Below are 8,756 nucleotides of genomic sequence, written 5' to 3'. Positions count from 1 at the left end.
CCCCGCCCCCTCCATACAGCTCCATTAAAATGACAAACATTATGTGCATAGGCAGAGTCGGTGTACACTGTCACTCTCCGTCCGGTTCCCAAGTTGCATGCTTCTGTGAGGGCAATCAATTCAGCCAACTGAGCCGAGCAAGGCTGAGGAACTGCCTCAGCCTGTTCTACAATAAACTTTGAATTCTGTGCTTTAACTAAGGAATACCCAGCGCACAAAGTTTCTCCTACCCCGTAACAAGACCCATCAACCCAATATTCTATATCAGCTCCCTTTAAAGGCAAAGCTTGTAGGTCTGTTCTATGCTTAATCACTCTGGCTGTCGATGGAATCTGAACACCGGATGGCACCGTCACCTGACAGCCGTCAGGTGTGCATTTTACTGTACAGTTCAATTGGCATAGAGCATCTCTCCCTAGCAGCCCTGTTGGCGTGTGTTCTGACACAAGTGTTGACAGAGTTGCTCTCTGTCCCTTGTACTCTAAGTCTACAAGCTCAGTTGTAGGAATCAGCTGTTTAATTCCCTCAAATCCGATTGTCTTCACATATTCTCTAGACATAGGGAGGTGCGTGGCGCCTTCAGGCTTCTGTGTCACCACCAGCTGGCACCTCCCACTCGGATCTTCCGGGCACCCCTATAGGCCAGCTGCTGGGCCTCCGTAAGGGTTCATCACTCCTGGAGCAGGTGTAGTAGGGGGCCAATATCCTCCTCCTTGGCTCCCCCCTGCGCCCCCCTGGGGCCTGTTGCAGCAGGCACAGGCTAGATGTCCATTCTGGTCGCATTGGCATGGTTCTAGCATCTCCTTCCCTGCTGCTGTCCATCCCCCTGGTGGTGGTCCTTGGCCAGGCTGTGTGTACATCTGGTATGGAACCGCTTGCACCCCTGGTGGCCCTTGTGGGTATGGATACCCCCCTTGTGGCCCCTGTGGGTAGGACTGGTAAGTAGCAGGATACCCCCCTTGTGGCCCCTGTGAGTAGGACTGGTAAGTAGCAGTCTGCACTCCAGGTGGCTGTTGCTGTGGGGCTAAAGCCTGCACTCCCTCTATGTTCCTCTCGCTTTCAGTCAATTGCAAATGAGTCAATATTCTGAGGGATTCTTCGTCTCGTGCCTTCTGTATCTGAATGTTCTTTCGATATAACTCAACTTGATGAGCTACGTGGTCTATATAAACAGCTTTGTTCATGTGTCGTAGCCCCACCACTTCTGCTAGCTTATCCTTAACTGGGGTAGGAAGCCCTTCTTGTATTTTTTCCCTGATTATGGATTTTTCTAAGGGGTTATCTTCAGCGTCTTTCCCTGTCACACTTCTCCATTGAGAGTGCACACGGGCAACATAACTCCTGGGATTCTCATCCCCCCCCAGTGGCTTCACAATGATATTGTCTGGGTGAATGTGAGTAGGGTAGGTCTCTCTGATTGCTTTCCACAGCCTGCCTCTGTTTGCTGCGAAGAGCTCTGGATCATAAACTGATGTATTGATATATCTATGAAGTCCTGCCTTCATCAATATTTCCTGCATTGTATCCAATCCTGCAATAAAAGCTAAGAGTCTTTTCAGGTCTCCCATCGCGGCCTGCGTTCCTGTCAGTATCACGTCGACCTCTCGCGTCCACGAATGTCCTCCCTCTTGAAGAACTGGGAGTTTCTCGATCACTTCAGACAAATCTGTATGATGCCACGGATGATATTCCATCTTGTTACCCCGAATCAGCACTGGACAGTTCTTTAATGTATTTGATGACATTCGGTGACAATCTCCCTCTTTCTCCGGGCGTCTTCTCCCACCTTTCCTTTCGGCTGTGGCTATCATCTTCCTGACCTGCGCGTTGTAGCCTCCATCTGCATTGTCGTCATCACTTGAGTCTTCACTGCCATCTTCGCTGTCATCTTCCTCGTCACTCCTGTCGTCCCCTTTTCCCCTTGGCTCCTTCTTCTTCTTCTGGGAATGATCCTCCAGTGCCTTAGCATATGGAGGGGGACTGGAGGCAGGACACAGGTCTGGGGATGAAATGTTCAGTTTCTGTTCCAGTGTTCTGGCCAATTCTTTTTTCTTTTCCGGTTCCATCTGAGCTATTTTCTGTCCCTCTACCTTAAATAGATCTAAAATAGCTAACTCTAACTTGCGTTTCTCTGATCTAATCTTTCCTCTTTGATGTGCTTTGTGCCCATTGATAAGTATCTCCAATGTTGCAATTAATTGTAAATTAAGGCTGCCCTCTTTCGGCCACGGCTGTTCAATGTATGCCCAACGGCTATTCCATTTCGTAGACATTTTGCTAATTTCCCTAACAAGAGGATTCATTTTTTCCACTACAGCCATAGGGGATAACGTAGCCAACATTCCACGATGTTCACTAATATCTTTTAACAGCTTCGTGGAATTCGACCCCATTCTACTTGCTCAATATGCTGACAATATTCTATATTAGATAAGGTGTACGCTTCTTACAACCCACCTTCCTATTGTCTTGTTTGCTAAACAAATGCTAGTCCAATATAACTGTATTAACCGTCCACACAAAACCACTACAACCCAGAACAACAGATTTGCCTCTTGTGTATGTCAGTGCAGTATTAACTTAAATCTAATCACTTTGTAAGTACTTTATACTTAAATGTGTTTCCTAATTGTTTATGAATATGTGTCACTTGATTACTCATTCAATACTAATTACAGTTCTGGTCAACACAATTATTAAATCACAAAAGCTGGTCACACCTAAGTATTCACTGATCCACAAAAACCCTTTTACTGCTCAACTATCAAATATGTACTATTCTGCTATTCCTTAATCAAACACTGTGGAAATGACCTAACTAAAATAAAAGATGTAAATTACAAATATTAATTATAACCTGTAAAGAAATCGACTTGTTATTTGGAAAAGAATGAATGATTAGTTAGAATTATTCATTGACACTTCATTGATGTAAACCTGTAAAGTCAATTAGCTATTATCGACACAAAGAAATGGTTATTATTAGATTATCACAAAACAATTGATCAAAGTTCTGTGAAACAGAAAATGAAATGATCTGAATAATTAATTCAATCAATTAGTAATTAATTAAATTAATTAAAGTAATATCTAACAATCATCTACAAACATCATCAATGAAGGAGGGTTGTATTTCATCAATTTACAGAGAGCCAATGTTTTAAAAATGTCTTGTAACTTTTTTGTCCAGCAGGTGGAGCTGTGCTCCGGCTAACGCGCATCGATTGCGCATGCGCCAACTCTTCCACCCCCCCTTTTCTCCTTGAAACTGGAGACAAAGACAGCCTTGTATGAGAGAGGAAGGAGGAGGGGGAGGGGCTGGTCTTTGCCCCAAGATAGGTCCTCAAAACCGCTCCTGTGAAGAGATTAGTCTCACAACATCCACGACAACAACTTCACGATTATCTTTCAATCCAGTTAGACTATTATTTATCTCTTACTTTTAACAAACAATGCTTAAACTTTAAACTACTTTAAAATACCCCAATGATCAATTCACTATCTTTCTATCTCTAAATTACTACACACCCTATGTGAAATGAATTTAACTTTATCTGTAAGAAATAAGGAATGTAATTAATCAGTCAGGTTCCTTTCTAAAGGAATGCTTTCTAAAGGAGTGTTTGTTTGCAGAGGCAAGAAGAGGGGGGCTTTACAACCCGTTTTCCTTGAAAAATCACCGCGTGTTTGTAGCCTGATGTGTGAAAAGGCCAGAGGGCAGAAAGCAGGGGGGTCAATTTAACAACCCTTTGTCTAACCTCTGGGGAAAACCGCGCCCTCTGTGCGTGTCTTTTCTCCGGACAAAGGGCAATGGCGTCTATGAATGGATTCTATGACACAGTTCTGAAGAATTGATTTCTTAATCTACTTCAAATAATGCTATTATTTACAAAACAGACTCCATAATTCAGTTACACTCTATCAAATAGACACTATTAGAGTACGTCTTCCTCTAATACCAAATTTTACACACATACACGATATTCCATAACACCATGCAAATCAAATGACTCATTTACAAATACCTTACAAATTAAATCGTATATTTTCAAATACGGGCTTCTTAACCCGGCTCTCACCCCCAGTTTAAAGACTATGAAAGATGTGTTTCAAGTTACTTTACTTTAAACCTTAAAGTTGAAGGTTGTTTTAGTCTCAAAGAAAATGTTTGAAAACCCAGCTATTGCACACGCGCCCCTAGCGGTTTAAACAGAAAATAGCGCTATTTTAATTCTTACCGTCTTTAGAGCTGTGGCTTCAGCTTAAGTTTTCAAACGTAGATTTCCTTTTTTGGACTCCGTGCTAGGCTCGCCATGTGTTGCTTCTTTTCTATTGATCATGAATCAAAGAACAGATATCGAGTTTAAGACAATTTAATCAGTTACAGGCAGATTTATACATTACGTCTGTTCCCCGTGGACCCTGGGCTGAAAGAGAGCGCTCTCTCTCCCTCTGTCCCCGTTTCCTTCCAGAGGGGAGGGGCCAGCGTGTGTGTGTCTTTGCCCAACCCCCAGGTCTCTGATAGCTGGTCCAGGGGCCATCTGTTAATGATCAGTGTGTGTGTGTGTGTGTGTGTGTGTGTTTAAAATATACTACATATTCATACATAGATCATACATACTACAGAAATATACGACAGTCTAACATACTATAACAAATACCATCTTTCCCTGGTGATGATTGCCTACACACATTTACAGCCCTTTTTAATTCAAACATGGTAAATGGTAGATCTAAACTGTCACTTGTTGCACTCCTCTTCATATTAACACTGATATTCTGAGCAAGAGTTGTGTCCCTACTTTGTCTAGCGTTAACTGATACATTTCCTGAACTTTCACTAGTGTTTCTGCCAGAAGTTCTACCTTTTCTTTATTACTTACTGCTGACTTATTGCTACCTGTCAACACTAGTATTACATAATTCCTCTTAATTCCACTCATACTTCGGATCATTCCCCATATATCGGACAGCTTGACACACATTAGTAGTAAAATTAAAGATGTTAGAAACACGTTGTCGTCTTTTGATGACGTCATCACCGGGCCCTTTCGGAGCTGTGTTCTGGAACTCCGCCCACTTAGCTCGGGTGAGTTCCTTCTAAATAAAAGCTCCCACGTTAAACTTGTTTAAGCATTTAGAAATACTACATATGGATAAAGTAACACAAATGATATGCTACTCTGGAAATAAACATGATAATAAAGATGTAATCCTACTCTATGACTATTATTTGTGCTTTGAAGGGTTTATAGTTCTTCTAATATCCTAATGACCATGATGAAAGACTGCTGCACTGCATAGGGGACATATAATGGATTGTAAACAAATAATCTTCCAAGGCTAAACATGTTTGTAGTAATCATGTTAGAATATGTGTTAGAATACTTCGTATGACACCCTTCAAGTTTGAAAATCACTTGACTCATATTCTAGAAGTGTTTCTGAGTACTGAGTAATAATAATCAAGTGAATATGAATCAAGTGGATATGAATCAAGTGGATATGAATCAAGTCAATATGAATCAAGTGGATAAGAATCAAGTCAATATTAATCAAGTCAATATGAATCAAGTCAATATGAATCAAGTTGATATGAATCAAGTCAATATGAATCAAGTGGATATGAATCAAGTGAGTTTCAACCTTGAGGGGTGTGATACAAAGTATTCTTGGTCCTTTCCTGCGTCCCAACAGTTAAAAGTGCCACCTCTAGATTGCATAGGGAACCCATAATGGACTGTACACCAAAATATTTCCAAGGCTATAAACATGATCACTACCACTGTACTCAGCAACACTTGTAGAATATGGATCAAGTGAGTTTCAGCCATGAGGGGTGACACACAGCTGTGTCTTGTCATGTACATTCTACTAATTAACCACTAATAAAGACACACGTGAGTGGGCTTGACCCCTAAGGGTACACGATGTGATGAACAGATCAGTCTTATTGTTACGACCCCATATACGGTCTATATGGGATGTAACAATAAGGTAAAGAACTAGAGGAGATGGGAGAATATAAATAAAACAAGATTTATTGTAAAATAGTAACACAAACAGGTTTCCTAGAAACACATGAACTGAAAACTACTCTATCAAAGAAGAGCGAAATGAATCTAATGTATAAATGAATGATTAAGTAATTTAATTAACTGACCAAGTGGTAACCCTCTAACCCTAACTAACAGATCAAATGCAACGAAGGCTAAATTGCTACAAACATAAGACTAACAAACACAACCTACAAAACTAAGACACCATATTACAGCTGTATCAAACAACACCAACACAAAAACAACTGGGGAGTTGTCGTCTGGCCCACTGGCACCACGTCTCTCCCAGCCTTTCATCCTCCCTCCACCCTTAGGTGAGTGAGTCAGCACACCTGTCAATCAAGCTGTCGCCATGGCAGCAGGCAGGAGGAAGGACAATCACCTGGGAGAAACAACACACAAACACACTAGGGCTGCACACAACACAACACAGCCGTAACACTTATACTAATAATACAACAACAAGGAAGACAAGATGTTCTCACTTCTCATTGGTCTATCGACACAAACACACATTTACATCATATAGTCTGGGCTGCCACATATCCCTCATATCTCAACACATTACTGGTCATCCAGAAGAGGTTCCTAAGGATGATCTCTCTATCTAACAGATTTGAACCATCTGCTGCTGACACCAAGTGTTCTGGTCCTTTGTGTCACAGATGAATGAGGCACCTAGCAGACATCCTGTCTGGGATCACATCCACACACCTCTTTGTTCCTTATTATTACGTTTGAATGCATCAGTAGTTGGGTCCAGTCATGTCTGATCTCATCTTAATGTGTGTTTCATCAGTAATATGTTGGTGTCATTTTCATTATTGTGTGATGTTTCTTTCCAGTATTTTGTATTTTTGTGCCTTTTTAACAACATTCCACAGAAACCCAGACAAATGGTCAATGAGCTCATTACAGTTTGTATTGGGATGTAAATAGTGTCACACCCGTGGCTGATGTTTCTGTGGAAAACACTGCTTATGAATTGAATACTTTTGTTGTGTAACTTGCCAGTGAGTGTCCCCATTTGATAAAAGATCTTTAGATATTTATGATTGAAACCACAGCCAGTGTTGGAATGGGATGAATTTGCAATCAGAGATTGATGAAAGGTCTTTTTATATTCATGGCTGTTCTTCCCACCAAAGTACAACAAGTCTGAAACCCACCAGCACCAGAAAAATAAAACTATTTCTCCACAAGTGTTGTTTTGTGTCAATTCAAGATCCCTTGAGCCAACATCCTGATTCTTGTGGCGTAACAGAAGTTTAGATACACTTGCTGTTGTTTTAATGATGTTTAATGGTGTTCTATGGGCCTACAGGTCTGTTACTCTATTCAAGTTGCATGTGTGTCTTTGTGAGAAAGGATCTGTTATAAAATCATCAGACCTGTGTCTTTCTCTTGTGGACTGTGTTAAGTAAAATGTATTATATGTGTCCTCAGTTGAATATGGATTGTGTTTGTTCTATGCCCAGGTTGGTGAGGGGATGCAGTGCTGTTGTTGTACCACTGGGGGCGCTGCATAAGACTGCAGGCTTGTGTGTTGTTAATATGTTGATGTGTTGATGCACTTGTCGAGTTGTTGTCTCCCATTCCAAGTTAGCTCGGCTGAGCGAAAAATATGTACTTTTGGTGAGGAGAAAATAAAACTATGCCCGAGGGCAAAACAGTTAATCGTCTCCAATATTGATTCTCCCCGAGTGCAACGTAGGTGGAAGCTGCCATCATAAACGTTAACAGGTTATGGGCCCAGGAGTCATTCGGGGAGAAGTTTGAAGATTTATCACCGTCAGAAAGTCGCAGCGAACCGCGTGCTGACGGGATAGCAAGAAAAGCTAACATGGTTCATCGAGGGACAAGCAGGTTGGCTCGACTGATGTTCGACGGAGATGAGAATAAGTATGAACTGTGGGAGACCAAAGTGTTGGGACACCTTCACCTATTAGGGTTAAAGAATATGATTCTAGGAGCACCACATGGCGCAGACGAGATAGCGGCAGACGGCAAGAAAAATGCCGACGCATATGCTGAGCTAACTTTTAGACGATAAGAGCCTCTCACTAATTATGAGAGATGCTCCCGACAATGCAAATGCAAATGCAAATGCAGGGGTGCAATTTACTTCAATTAAAGTTTTTTTTTTTTTGCCAGTATGTTGGTAATAACAACCTAGTCACAACTGGCACACACATTTACGTTGTTAGGGAAAAACTAAAAACAAGGTAGACTAGCCTCTGATACTAAATAAACTGTTATTGTACAATTTGTCTTATTACAACAATATTTATTGGCCTGTTCTTTCAAAACAAAAACAAATAGAAATGACTTGTACATTGTAGATGCAGACTGCTAATTTGAATAAGAAGTGTATTTGAACTTCATGTTAAGTTTGATACAGGACATACTGAGATATACAGTGTAGTATTACAGTGTGTCATCACACCTTTTCCACATTTTGTTGTGTCAAAATAGAAATGTACTAAATAAAGAAAAATCCACACACAATACCCCATAATGCGAAAACAAGTTTTTAGAAATGTCTGCAAATGTATTAAAATTGAAACAGAGAAATACCTTGTGTCATTCATACCCTTTGCAATAACACTCTTAAAATGAGCTAAAATGTCATCAACAAATCACTCAATAAGTTGAATTGAGTCCATCTAAATGCAAGAATAGTTAATAATAGGTAAT

Source organism: Nansenia antarctica, assembly GCF_963989245.1.
Source record: "Nansenia antarctica genome assembly, chromosome: 9".
In the NCBI taxonomy this organism is placed as follows: Eukaryota; Metazoa; Chordata; class Actinopteri; order Argentiniformes; family Microstomatidae; genus Nansenia; species Nansenia antarctica.
The sequence above is the reverse complement of the archived record's forward strand: the minus strand, read 5'-3'. Positions refer to the sequence as shown.